At 35.7% G+C, this 15,519-nt stretch overlaps 1 long non-coding RNA gene across 1 annotated transcript; it reads right to left on the minus strand.

Moving 5' to 3' along the window:
• Nucleotides 1-7,653: 7,653 nt before the first annotated feature.
• Nucleotides 7,654-11,629, minus strand: LOC149918878 (uncharacterized). The gene is made up of 3 exons (XR_016464627.1): nt 11,029-11,629; nt 9,584-9,634; nt 7,654-9,296 (listed from the first exon to the last, which is right to left on the minus strand). It is a non-coding gene; the product is annotated as an uncharacterized LOC149918878 (long non-coding RNA).
• Between the last annotated feature and the right edge of the window lie 3,890 nt (nt 11,630-15,519).

The following is a 15,519-nucleotide window of genomic DNA, read 5'->3' on the forward strand; positions in this document are numbered from 1 at the left end:
TATTCGCATTGTCTGCATGCTAATTAGGAAACAAACTACACAACGATTTTTACACTTAAGCAAATAAGCTCTCAGAATTCATCTACTCTTTCATCTTCATGTTGTTACTTAGTTATATTTGAAAAACTAATAGATTAGCCACATTTGATTTAAAGTTCAAGCTTTTTAAGTACTGTATGTTGCCATTAAGATAAAATATTGGGCAGTACTATCTCCTGGACACCATATTTTTAAGAATATGCTTCATGCCTCATTTACCAGAAATGTATTGAGATTTTCCTCAGCCAACAGTCATAGAATAACTTCACATTTTTCATAGCAAAATGCCATGTTTTTGTCTCTTCTTTTTAATTCCTTTGCTCTCCAGTACTGCTAATTTGGGTTACTATTACATGTATATATATACCATATAAAGCTCAAAAACTATATGTTCATGTATCATATAGAAAAACATGTATGTAGAACTATGAGTTTCCAGACATCTGGTGGCATTTGGCTCTTAGAAAGTGCTTATTTCTGAAAAAAATGACCAAGGAGTGCCACAAGCAAATCACAGTTATGACACATTAAGCCAGAAAAGTGACTGCCTTGAACAGGGAGATGATTCCTGCTAGAGTATCATACCTTAGCTCACCTGGTAAATCTTCCTGCTCTTCTCAAGGTAGTGCATGAGATATCACACAAGGTGCATCACTGTACTACCTGACTGAAGCTTAGACTGAGTTACTATGAGTTATATACTATGAAATGTCAAATAAAGCACGTGTGTATTAGAAACAATTTGAATCGAAACAAAAATAAATTCAACCAGAAACGATACAGTCTTGGTGTTTTAGTATTTTGACAAATATAGGTAGTTTCTTGAAGGAGTGGTACTCTGCCCATATTTCTCTCAATTTGCTTGAGAAGTCCTGCAGATGGTTGCCACAAACTATACACATTCAAAACATCATCATTGTAGAACTGCAGAATTTGTTAAGTGCTGAACCCCTGGTATTCTCACTGTACCATATGAGATACAATTTAGGAGGATGTCAAAATATAAATTAGTGTTTTTATCCCTTAATTCAGAAACGTTATCATGTAAGAATACTTTTTCCTTTTTGCTATCAAAAGATTGCAAGCTGATAGGTGATATTGCTGCATAGCTTCCCTTGCTGCCTTAGCAATTCCAGTGTTTTAACAGTTCTTCTAGGTTCCTTTAGTTTTTAGTTCATTACTGCTGATGATGCATCCTGTTAAGCATTTTTCTTTTATGATAAAGTCCCTCAAGTGTATTCTGTTCTATGCTCTAAAGCAGAAAGTTAGAGATGATAGGGGATGTAAAAGAGAACTTTTTGAAGATATATAATTTAAAACTAAAGGAAATAGAGTAAGAGCAATTCAGAGAGTAGAGGTGTAACAGAATGCATATTTTGTGGGCTATGGTTTGTTAAGAGGCTCATTCTCATTTGTTGAGATGTCATACACCACAACTCTTTCCACTGACATTGGCAGGGCTACGAATGTAAGCAAGAGGATGTTCTCAGTCCTCTTCCCATTCCTTCAGGGCTAACAATAAATAAATAAATCTAGAATAGAGATAAAGATGTCCTGATAGTTTTAACTATATCAAACCTGAGTAGTTCAAGTTCAGAACTGCATCTCTCAAGAATATATAGATCACTGAGTCTACAGTTCAGGAGAAGAAATTACATTCAAAAATCTCTTAAACACTTGATGAACTGTAAAGTAAGAAATCATGCAGCATAAACTGTGCTACAGATGGCAAACAGAATAAACAGGGATAAGCACAGTAAAAGAAAGAGCTAGGGTTAATTCAGGTTCATGGTGGGCTTTGGAATGAACTAAAAATATGTCCCTTAAATGCAAATAGAGAAAAATGATGGGCATTTGCATGATTGACAGCCTTTTGAAATAGAAGTGTTGCTATAATTAAGCAATAATGTATGAGTGAGTGTACATTATGACAAATTGGAAGCTTGGTTGATTAGATTGAGCATATAAACTGTCAGCATAATTATCACATTTTAATCATTTTTCTCCATTTTTTGTAACAGCATTGTCTTCAGCTTCATTTGGTGCTTATTAGATTGATATTCTAAGAGGAATTGTACAACATAAAACATGTCCTTTAACAGGATGAACTTTAGATAAGACTTTAGGTACGTGTATAAACATTTACAATGATAGCTGTTGTGTCTCAACTTTTTTGCCACATCTCATGTGTCAAATAACATTATTTTAGAGCTTTCTTTATCATGATAAAATACTATAAACTGAGCACAGTTTATCTCACTAAGTACTTAGGTACTTAATACGTATTTTAAGCTGTCATAGGCAAAACATCTCACATTGTTACAGCCGAATAATTCATGATACACACTGCAATGATTAACAAGATGCTGAGTCAATCAGTGTGGGAACAAGATTTTTCCATTTCTATACAGCTGGACAGTTTGTAATTTATTAAACAAGAAATTGTTCTGTGTTAATGTCCAGGAAACAGCAACATTTGAAGCAATTCAATTTTAAAGGTTTAATTTTATACCAAGTAAATTTCTGAACTGTAAACCATTGAAGGAGTAGCATGTCCCTGAAATTACAATACAACAAAGAAAACAGAGATTCTTAACACAGTCCTGCTTTTACATTCTTACCCTATCTCAAATTAGATCTGAGTATCTCTTCACTGCTGCTGAAATAAGAATGTGGAAGGTGGCAACTTCAGGGATCCGTGAAAAAAATTCTCAAGGTACTTTCACCAGTTCTGCCACTGATTTGCTTTTTGGCCTTAGGCAAGATGTTTATCTGCTTCTCAGATTAGTGGCCCCTTGGGAACCAGCAAAGATTATTAGCTCATTGGGAAACAGAGATACTCACGTGTTCTGCAGGGAGCATGGGAAAATTAATGTGTTCTAGCTCTCAATTTACAACTGTTAAAATTCATATTGTATGGAAGGCGTCCACAAGGCTTTGCAGCTGCTATAGAGTGTAGACTTTTAAAGCTTCCTAGAAATTTTAAGGATACCTATCAAAGATGATTGTACCATTTTTTCATCTGGGAGTTACATAAAACTAATCAGAGCAACAGAAAGGTGTTAACTATTCACAGATTAATGCAAGATGTTCAGTATCAGTGGTTTAAATGTTCTTTACCACCAACATTTGAAAAAAAGTGACTTGAGAAAAAAAATCTGGGCAACTTAAGTATAGTACAGATGTTGTTCCATCCACATCCTCTTCAGTATGTATTCAATAAACTGGAAGCATTATATTTTTTCAAGATACTTGATAATATCAACAGTGAAATCTGAAACACTAAAATCTTCATTAACTGGTTGATTTATAAATGCAAAATTACAAAAAAAAAATATTCATGTGATAAGACTGTTTTTACTATAGAATTGTATCTACCCTCTGAAAATCTACCTTCTGACCTCAGTTTTTAACTTTGCAGTCCTCTAACAAAATACTTCAGCATTTCAAAAGTCTTCCCTAGGTTCAAGGTGAAGATGTTATTTCAAGTCTCGCATATTGCTGTCTGCGCAGAAAAATCTTGTGCAATTCTTAATTCTTCTGCTACTACTTCTAATGACCCAATTACCAGTAAAATGCATAAAAGTGAGATTTTAGCATTGATTTTTCCCTTGATTTTCTCAATAGCTTTCAAAAACCCTCAACTGAAAATGCTTTTTATCATAATTATAAGGGTTTGATGTTGGATCTTACTAGGTTTATTTCGTATTTCAAAGGACTTAGTGAAGCCCCTTCAATGAACTTACCAGGGAATACTGGTTACCTAAGTATGAGAGGTAAAGCCCCATTATGGCATGAAAATTGCGGAAGAAATAGTATGGAGAATTGTGAATAAATGTGAAGATCTTGGCTGGAAAAGAGATTCACAATGGAACATTTCAAAGTTCAGTGTACTCATGTCATTGTCTTTCTGGAGATTTACTCCCCTAGGAGGTCCTATGATGTAGGTGAAGAGGAGTGAAGTGGGAAAAGAGGCTGATTGAATCCATTAGTTACCTTGGTAAAGCTAAGGGACTCCTCCAGGTATACCTTCATGTGACAGAATTCAGCAAGGGACAGATAAAAGCCACCCGCCCCTGTAACCACAGGCACTCTGCTTGCATTTTGAATTGCCTTTGGGTTGGTGAATAGTTGAGTGATGGCAGAAGCACAGTACGGGGAAGAAGTGCTGTGTCTTGACACCACTAGTGCTACATGGGCCTTTCCTCAGCTAGTGCAAGGATCCTCTAGGCAGGTTATCATTCCCTACTAAGTGAAACAGGACCTTTTCATTAAGGAGAGAAAAATTTTGTTTTCAAATGACAGAGGGCTAATTTCAGACCTGAAAGCAGGCTCTCTATATTACATATATTCTCTCTTACCCCATTGCCAGCAAGGTGTAGAGGTAATATTGTAACCTGAAAAAACATTCATGTTTACTTTGGGCAAAAAAGGGCAGAGGCTTGAATCTCCTCTTATTTTAAGCATTCTGTTTGGCCTCTCATGGTGTTAGAAGATTAATTTACTTTCCTTTTGTTTCTTGTCAGTGTGTAATCCATAGCATTAATTTATTCCTCAAGGTCTGATAGCATCAGTTCTCTGTCCATTGTCATCAAAGTGTATAGGTGATGTGTAGAAATGATAACGAGGTTGCGTTTTTTCTGTGCTTGATGCCTATTCAACAAAGCAGCCTGCTAAGCATTCTCCTTCCATTTCTCTATCGCCATATTTGCTGAAAGAGCTGGAAATATTTTTCTGTCCAATGCAAAAGTCAATTTTTAGTGTATTTAGAGATCAGAGATATACTGACTTCCAAAGATAGCAAATAACAATTGTTTATTTGTCTTCCACATTGACATATTTTGTTCTTGATATTATCTAGTTATTATTCTAGTCTGAACAAACTGAAATGAAGTAAATATGAGATTATTCTGAAAAATATGCATATACACAAGGAATAAGAGCTTTGTTTAAAGTTCAGTTTTGTCTTTTCCACGAATTTGAAACATACACCTGCTCTACACAATTTCAACTGAAGTCTCATCTCCCGTACCTGCATAATGGTGGAACGTATCATTTTAGACGGGGGATTTGTCATTCCCATATGTTATACAGAAGCAGAAATTACCATTCATTAATATAAGGATACAAAATGTATAACTTCTGCAAATATTTGGGAACTGCGCATCTTTTCTGCATGCCTATGTTTGAATGGCATCAATTCCCTGCATAACTGTCCATTTCTAGCTACACATCTCAGAAGCAGAATTCCCTTTTCTGAATGCATGCTATTTTTCACCAGAACTAAGTCACCGACAAGTTCCCTTCTCAAAGCAGTTTCCAATGTACTTGTACAACATTATTCCACAGATTTGCTATTGAAATGAAATACTGCAGTGACCTTTTTAATTCCCCTGACTTTTTACAATCTTTGAAATTTAGCACAACAGCAGGAGTTTAATCATATTCACTGAAGTAAAAGACAAAATAAGGCACCTCTACATTCAGATAGAGATATGACCTCAAAGGTGCAGAGCCTTCAGAGACTCACTGGAGCTCCCCAAGGACAATTACAGCAGTCTTACTTGTGGTCTTCCTGCAGTCTCTCACTTCACCTCCTGATAACACTAACAGAAATTTTGCACTTACACTGTTGTACTGTATCCTGTTGCTTTCCTATCAAAGAATATTCTTATATTTACTTTATTCCAGCTTAGGTCAGTTTCTCTTACAGCACTTTCCAGCCTTGAACTTCTATTTTCTTCCTGAATGATAGCACTGTCTTATGAGTCAAAAGATCATCACTGGCTGGTGAGTTTTGTGTTGTGGCTTTTTGATGGTCTGTGTGAATTGAATCAATAGCCGTGGTTCAGTTAATCAAAGGCAGAGACAAAACCCATCATCCCAAGTTGGCAGCCACAGCAGAAAAACAGGGACTTGAGGCGTGGTGGCTCCTGACACTTTTCTCCTGGGCAAAGATTTACATTAATAATGTTTCTGACGTAATTCTTTTTTTGAAGGAGACTGTAACTGTTCTGGAAATTATTCAAGCATCAGTCATGAGCACTAAAGTCAACAGTTTGATAAGAAATGAACCTTGCAGCATTTTAAATCTTGTGGACAAGCCTTTCACACATAGCTCTCAATAACACAAGCCTTAAGTAACTTCCAGTGTTCTTGAAATTAACAACAACTATATGGGATGCATCATGTAGAAAACCTTGCAAAATTATTTCTTGAATTCTGTCAATGATTTTTTTTTTTAAATCTAGAGTTTGCCACGTCTTGATTTCATAGAGATTTAAATACTTCATTGATAAATTTTGTGTATAGAACAGATGCTTTCTTCAGTGCTGTTCAGGTACTTTATAAATAAGAAAGTTTTATTGACTGATATGGTGAAAGGATGTTTCAAATAAGTATTTGTACTTATCTTTCAAACAGTGGTTTTCTAAATGAACATTCCATTAACAATCAAGACTCAGTATCAAAACCACAAACTTTCTCTGAGTGGCCTTAACTAGCCTAAGCTCTTCAATGAACAAATGCCACTTAATCTACATTGCTCTGAATGATCTGAATATTGAGCAAATGCAAGAACTCTTCATCTACAGTTAGGGCTGTAGAAAAAAGTTTTGACCAAAGTGGGTAAATTATTAATTGCAGATTATTTGCTTAGCTCAAGTTCTACTATTTATAGAATGGGTCTGCATGGAAATTCAGGTGGCTGATCTAGTCAGTTTGCAGCTAGGTGTTTAACCTTCTGAGAGATGCCAAATCACATGTTCAGTTGGGATGCTGTTCTTGGATTAACAAGTGAAGTCATTTATCCAAAGCTACTTGTTCCTTACAATATTTTGCTTGACCAAAAACTACTTAAAAAAATGCATTAGGCTAGCAATACTTGCTGTTAAACTTGACATCCACACAGGGATCTTTAACAAGCCATTTGTGGCCCTTCATTACAAAATTTACTGCACAATTCTTTATGTGCTTCTATATCCTTCACATTAAGCACTGTACAGTAGTTTCAATAAAACGTGTGTGAAGTGCTGCACAAAACTCAGTCTTGGCAATGGGATTCCATCAGGAAGACTGAGTATCACAGTATTAGACTTTTATTTGTAAGGATTTTCCCTGTAAATGACTAAATCGTTATTCAGTTGAGAACTTACTGTAAACAGTGTATTGCTTCTGGATATATCACCTGTGATCAATAGGCTCTCTTTCTTGCTCAGCACTTGTTAATATTGTGTAAGGGTTTGATTAAATGTTTAAAACCATTTTTTAAGTGACAGAATTAAAAAGGATGGACTAATTTACCCAAACATTCAGCTTTTAATGCAGCACTCGAAAACATTTACTGGTGCTATATCACCATAGGATGTGATCTAATCACATCTAATAACTTATGTCAGAGTGCCCTTCATTAGTATGTGGATAAGAGACACATGATCCAAGGGAACTCTAAATTTTCTGACGGAGGTGGCACAGATGCAATCTCACCGCATTGTGATTGATTCCTTTAGTTCAACATCAGCTAAATTTTCCTTTTATTATTTTTTGCAATTAGTTCCTTTTGCTTTTTTTTCTTTTTTTTTTTTTCTTTTTAAAGAAATTTTCCCTTGCTGACAAGACCGAACGTATGTTCCAGTGTTCAGAGCTTGGTAAGGTAGTTCCCTTCTCCCACCCACATTCAGTAACAACTGAAGTTACATGATTATGAGCTGTATTTCTGCAAGACATCTGTTTCTCTGACTGCACAGGCTGCACAATGCTCATTTAAAAAGCATCTGCTTAACATTCCTTTTATCCTCAGTTTTCAGAGTATAGCCCCTTGCTGCGAGTACACGCAACTTCAATTTGACTTTACAAACCTGGATTAGTTTATCTTCACATGTTCATGGTGTAGTGAGGTTGTTATATCCTCATTTAGTGGAAGGGGAAATAAGGCACAGAGGGATTTAATTTAGATACTAAGGGCCTGATTCGTTTTGTGTATGCAGTACTAAGTAATGCATCGTAGCTCTGAAGCACATCCCTGCTGATTTTGGCAGTGGCTATGATTGATTGGTTGTTCTGTTCCCAGCAAGCAACCATAGGGAAGAAGCTGGAAGAAGCAGTAAGAGAAATGCTGTAACAGAACCAGAGTTGAGAACCACTCTCTAAGGCAGCTCTGGAAAGTGTTTGCTTTGAATCTGTTTTTTTTCTCTTGTTGGAGACCCCTAGATATCCTGGTAAACTCTTTCCCATTTTGATTGTAAACAAGACCAGACCATACTTTATTCAGTTTGGCAAATCAGTTAAATAACATTTCTGTCACACTGTCTCTTATTTGACTTAACAATTAATCATATCAATGTGGAGACTGCACATCAAAACGTTATTGTAGAGGATGTGACAATAGCTCTGTTTGGCTTTGCCTCAAATCTAAACTGGAAAACTCCCACTATATGCTTGTCTCAATCTACATTTCCCCCTCATATCTACTTTCTGCTTTTTGTTCCTTCAGCATTTCAAACTGGCTCTTAACCTGCTGAATCAGTGCCAGTAAACACTGATGTACAGGACAAGCAAGTTCCCAAGTGAGCTCAAATTCATTTATTGGGGCCTGTGCTTGAGAGAGCCAGTTCCTCCGGCCTTTGAGAATACTGTGTGCAACCTGCAAAGTCTGAGTGCAGAAAGAAAGCAAAGCAAAGAAAGAATCTGAGAGCATTTCGCTGCTACACTGAAGTGGGGTGATTTCTCACGCATAAAATGTGGCCAAATGGCAGGTGCTTTTTCAATAGAAGTGGTAATAGGCTCCTTTTTAACACAAAGCCCATACTGCCTGCCAATTACTAGAACATTCAGGAAAAGATGCAAAGGTTGGTGTTTTCCAATTTCATCCCTTCTCTCATCGTCCTCCTCTCTTTCAGCCAAAATCGGTATTTCCCTGCCACCACCAATAGCAGCCAAGCTGAAACAATGGGACGGAGTCAGAAAGCAGCTCCAAGGCCGAAGGAGTTCTCCTATCGCCCTTCTGCAGGGTCAGACCTTACACCGCTTAGAGACATGAAATTTTTTACTACTTCCCAGATCGTTGTTATTCTCATCCCACGATTCTGCCTCTGAACACTGAAATGCTTATTTTCAATAATGAATATTTCAGCCGCTGAGATAAACAGCCCTCATTTTACAGAATTACATACAGAGCTTGGTTGCACAAGCTTCAATTCCAGGTGCTTGCCAAGTGCAAGGATCGCTGAACTTTGCAATTCAGAATCCACAAATCAGACCTGGAAAGACAGGAGATTGCCTTTAAAATAATAGAAGCTCAAAGAATAATCAGTGTTGGCATTTTTAATTTGCTGTCTGGTTTCTAAGCCTTTGGGGATTATATTTTCCCTTTACAAATCCACAAGGACAGAAGCATTCACATTTTTTAATGAAAGAAGAGATGGGATAAGCATAGGGTAAAAAGCAAAGAGACCATGAGTGTTGACAAGTCTGACAATGGCAGGCATGCTCTGTAAATACACTGTGAGAGGAAACTTGATCCCAGCCTTTGTGGTTTGCACAATACCTTGAGAATTCATGCTGTTCTCTACAAGCACAATTCAGCATCAGACACCCTCTGCAAAAAAAAAAAAAAAAAAAAAAAAAAAAAAAAAAAAAAAAAGCAAGCAGTGTTGAAAATCAGCCCAAAATTCACTCTGTTATCTTGGTATGCAACAGAAGTACTTTTATGTACTAGCATTTACGGCTCATCACTAATCCATCAACACAACATTCACGCCTGTTGTTTGAAAAGCTGTCTGAAACAAAGCCCATATCTGTGACTGTTTCCTCATCTGTGAAAAGGAGAATAACAGAGAATCTCTCTCAAGTTTATGTAAAGTCCTGGTGTGAGATGATCATCATTAGCACTCCTTATTGAGGATGCCTGGTCTCATCAAAAGCGTAACTCTAGAGCTGCTTGGAAGCCAGCACTTCTGTCTGCAGAGTTCACCGTTGGTGGTGCATCAGCCCTGTGTTCCTGTGTGATGAAAATGTCTAAACTGCCCCATTGCCAGAAGGAAAATAACAGTTTGCCTTTTCTTCTACAGAATGCATGTGACTGAAGCCTTCTCAAGACTTTTTCGTTCAAATATAACAGTGAACCATGACTTTTTCTTCTCTGTTGTACAAACATGGGACAAATCCAAAAGACTGTTGAAGTAGTGCATAGATCAGCCTACAATTTACACTCAGCAAAAGTGCCGCCCTTCAGTGGTACTCATTTTTCTTGTACTCAAAGTGGTTTTATGTACTTGACATACATACATGGTTATGACCCTTCCCCAGGATGGAAATGGAAAATATACTAAGTACAGAAAGCAAGCAACATAGAAATATATAACTATTTGTAATTTGTTGTTACTTTCTTCCATGTTACTTTTTTTCTTTTAAGACAGCCTTTTTATGAACAGGTTGTTACTGGAAGAGTGTGTTTAATAAATATCTCGGGATGAGTCATCCTTAAATGTCCTTCCATTTCATTTAGAAATTAAAAGACAAACGAACAAACAAACAAACAAACAAAAAGCAGGACTGCAGGGAAGATCCAGGGACCTGGATGTGGAAGAGATCTGGCATGTCATTATGTCAAGCTATCTAGCACTACCTAGAACGTTTATGCAGCTCAGGGGAAGAAACTTTCCGAATGGATAAATAATAACCTCGAAAAAGCACTAGGAAAAAACATCATACAAAGTATAAGAAATGAAAAGAGATCAGCAAAATAACCTCTGGCTTTTAAGTCCAAAAGTGTAATGATAATGCATTGTCAAAAATCATGCTTCGTTACACCTTGCAAATACTTGAAATATTTATATACTGAAAAGTATAAAGCAAAAGACCTGAATGTGCTCAGGTAAGGGGGCTTGATTGCAACATCTAATATCTAAAAGGAATTTAAAGGAAATAATAATTCCAAAAAAGCAGGGACAAATGTCAAATAAATCTATTCAAAGGATAACATATACCCACCTGTTACTTGTCTTTTATTTCAAGACAAAGGAAATTCTGGATATATGATCCCTCTGAACTTCAATAAAGCATCCAGTCTGATGGACAGGAAATAATAATGGATTATGGAAGAATGATGTTAGTAGGGGAAACTGAAAGACAGATGAAGGAATTGATGAAGAGTGGTGATACCAGGTAGCGTTGAGGAGGAGTCATTAGTTTGGAGGGAAATTATTAAGGAGCTTCTCTGAACATTTTGAGATGAAGAGGTGACTTAGGATACCATTTGTTCAAGCACTTCTGTAAACTTGTTCAAGTTGCAGCCATGGAAAATAAAAGGCAACATCACGTGAAGTATTTTCCACAAAGATAGGGAATTCATACCATTAGCAGAGCTCTGGATAGATCTCATGTGGAATGCTATGAAACTGGCTAGCCCCATTCACAAAAGATAACTGAAAAGTAAACTTGTCTGGGGAAGCGTTAGCAAGGTAATCAGGAGAATGGACAATCCACAGACAGAAGACTAAAAGATCTCTTTTAGTCTTCATCACTGTTTATAAGTGTATATTTGGTATATGAGTAAGAGATGGATTACTGTTTAACTTAAAGCTAGCTTGGAAACTTAGCAGATAATTCTTTAAAGAAATTTTGCTTGGGAGCAGTCTTTTGGACCAGAAAAAAAAAAAAAAAAAGAAAAAAAAAGAAAAAGAAATTCCCCTCTCTTAGCACACTGTACTTGGGTTTCACTATCCTAAAATTCTCCTAATTCATTTTCAGACCTTCAAACACAGCTTTTTGGGAATGGTATTCCCCATCTGCTTTTGGTGGTTACAAGAGTCATTATCTGACATTGAAAAATCATCACAGTTCTGAAAATATATGAAAATATTTCTCTCTTTGAGAAGAAATACAGGCCTTCTGCAGGAACGACACAAAACAAAGCTGCAGCAGTTAATACTGGGGGGTTATCCAGGAGCCAGAATCTTCCCATACACGCACACCTGGAAATAATAATTCTATTAAAGCTGATGAGCTAGTTCAGCCTGTGACCATTTCTTTCTTCACAGAGTGGGCTGCCATTTCTCCTCTGGACCACCAGATGCCACACTTTTACTGCAAAACTCCATTCCACCACCTGCACAATGGAAACAAATGTTTATGCTTATGCATTTTCACGAATTTCTTCTGTTTTCTTTTCTGTAAAACACTGGTAAGTCCTTTAAATATAGCACTTCAGGCTTCTTTCTAAGCATGTACTCTAACTCTTTAAAATAAATTGTAAAGTATATGCAAGCAGTTACTGAGAAACATCCTTTTTGTAAACTATAGCCAGCAACTTGAACCTGCTCCCTCAAAATAATGAAAAAGGGAATTTTAAAAAGGCTCTGCTGAAGTGTACAAATGGAATATGATGATTCCTGGAAGAGAGAAACAGCAAAATGTTTGAATTCAATAGTTGAACTGTATTTGGCATCTGTCTTAGAGAAACAAAAATCAAAATAATTACAGAAGATAGTGCAGATATTTTCCTAACTAAAATGCTCATCCTCATATTTTTGTAAGTATTTCACAGTTTTCTTTTCTAGTATAAACATATTTTAAGTAAATGTCACAGTTTACAAATGTATTTACTAATGTTTGATTCAATTAAAATATGGTTATTGCAAAATTATGCAATAGTGTTTTTCCAATTTGAACTATTAACATTCTCAATCCTACTGCAGAAAATTTTCTTTTAACAAATGTACCACTTTGCAAGATTTAGACATATTGGATTAATTTGTAGGAATTGACTGCTCAGGTCAGAATGAAAATACTGAACTATGAACCATTTGTAATGGGCCAAAGATGCACTGCATAAATAGGAAGAAACATACACAGTCACAAAGAAAAGAAACACAATTTTAGTAAAAACAAAGCAAGAGAAATTAAGCAGTTCATATAAAAAAGCACATCATTTTGTTACAAGCAACAGAAATTTCTTTTTCTTTTCAACTAAAGTTACTCTGTTATTTTATATATATTTTATATATACAGAATCTGGATATTTAGGAGGATTTCAAATGATAAAGTGTAGGAGTATTGCATTTATTTTTTATCCCCTTATCCCAGCGTAAATAAAGCACCTCTTGATCAATGTGATATCAATTGTTAAAACCTTCAAAAGAAAAACCTTCCAGGTGAAATCCTATTAATATACTAGAAATAAATACATATTTGGCTCTACATTCTTCCCTGAAATAAAGGCAAAGAGTATGCAAATATCCTAAGACATTAATAAAAAATTCTGACAGTTAAAGCAAAGGTGTTCATTAATAATTAAAATAAAAATGATGATAGAACACAATGCCTTTTTCTATCATCAAATGATGTTGGTCTACAATTACAATAACGCTGCTTCTCAATTTCATATTATTTTGTGGAAATTGAACAGAAAAAAAAAGACAGTTAGATATTGCTTGTGTTATGGTAAAGAGAGCAGAGTGATATGAAATATTTACCATAAAGGCTTCTCCAGAAGTTAGTGGCATACATTCAAATTAAAAACATTTCCATTTTAACAGCTCAACTATAATTAGAATTTTGTACTCTATTTCTGTCCTTATGTAAAAATATTAAATACAAGAAAATTTAATGTATGCCAGCACAGTGCAAAAGTTTTTTCATCATTTCTCAGTGTAAGATCAGGATTTATTTGAACTTGACTGAATCACCCATGGACAGCAGAAATCACTATTTGTTCTTGCTTCAGAAAGAGTCTTTTTCTTGACATGAAAATGTCAAAAAGTTTCATAATGATAGTTTATGATGTCATTATAATTCCTCTCCATTCTTTAAAAACAGAGCATTAAGTCATTCCATTACACTGCTTTACTCTTAATCTTTCCCTTTTTCTAAAAAATTGACATATTTATCATTGATTTTCCAGCAGATGTTGTACTGGATGCCCTTTTTTAAAAAGTACCTCAGTTAATCTGACCTCTCTTAATGATTACTCACATATTCTTTAGTAAGTGAATAAAACTTTTCTTTCACAGATAGTAGGTACTTAATCCTCATTACCGAGAATATGCTGAAACCTTGAATACTTGTCACAGATTCATTTTATAATCCTGGGGTTGGTTTGCCGTCAGTGATTTAAACAGGGGCTGTGCTTGCAATAATTGATTCATTCCATACTTAAAGTCTTCTGCTGTCATTAAAATGACAGTACAACACTTGCTGTTGCAATTTAGTTTTATTTCAGAAAGGCTTAACTCTCTCCTGAAAATACATAGGAAGGATGCAGAAGAAATCATTTTGTGTGTCAAACTAAAATCACAGATATTGTTGTACAACTATTAAGCTGCAAACATATTTAAATCATGAACTAGATTTTGTGAACGAAATTTAAACCCCAACTGCATGAACAATGTTTTCTTCTATTTGGTTCAAATAATATTTTTAACCCTTTTAAAAATCTGCAGTTGAAATGGAGTTTTAAGGTGTAGCTACTACAGTTAATCATAATCTCAGACAAAATGCCACAGAAGCTAAGCTTTTGTAATGAAGCTAGTTGCAATTTTGGGCTGTCTGTGACACTGCTACACATAAAAGCACGTCTGTTTATATTTACTCCAGCTAAAGGCATACAGACGGCATTCTTTCACCATGTGTTGTCTTTTCTGAAACAGGGAATCAAATGAGAAGTGTTTAACCGATTCCTCGCTCTGACAATGTGACATGCAGCTTTCATTTTCCTGAGTGTGTTTGACTAGGAGATTAACTAAGTGCTAAGGTACAGTAGATTCCTCTAAAGGACACAGCCTTGTTTTCCCCCTTAGGTCCTAGCTTTGTGAAGCTGTTGAGGAAATAGTTCCCAGTGAAATCACTGATTATTGCCCAGCAAACTACAGTAAGTTAAAATTTCTAATTAATAAAAAAAGAAAGAAATTAAAAGGTTATAAATGAAAAAAGGTTTTGTACAGCTCTGCCAGTAATATTGTGCCATGTTAATTTTAATGAAGCTTCATTAAAGTTCTCACATAAGTAAGAAAGATAATTGTTGTTCATTAACATTGTGGTTCTACACAGAGATGAAAAATATGCTGGAAAATGTTAGCAAGAAGAAAGACTCAAATATGATTGGGATGGAAGGAGACAGTATAAAAGAATTAATTAAGCCACAAAAACTGCACCACTGATAAATAATATGAAAAAAAATAAATTAAAGCAAAGAAGTATCCTTTGCAACCTTGATGTGCCTAAGTGGCAGACCACATGCAAAAGTATGAGGTCACTTACGACTGAATCCTTACCATAAAAGCAGCCAATACTCCTCCCACTGAGGTCTATGTCTGATGTGCTTATTCAAGGGCAGAGCAGGGTCTTCATAATTTAGGACATCTTTTTCACAGTGAGGTTAAATATAATAATTTGGCCAAAGATCACACTTGATCTGGAAGGGCTAAATTCAATTCTGACTATGCCATGATGTGGTTTTCTGCTGTGATAAAATCCACCTTGTTT

Source organism: Phasianus colchicus, chromosome 2, assembly GCF_987193195.1.
Source record: "Phasianus colchicus chromosome 2, bPhaCol1.hap1.1, whole genome shotgun sequence".
NCBI classification, from domain to species: domain Eukaryota; kingdom Metazoa; phylum Chordata; class Aves; order Galliformes; family Phasianidae; genus Phasianus; species Phasianus colchicus.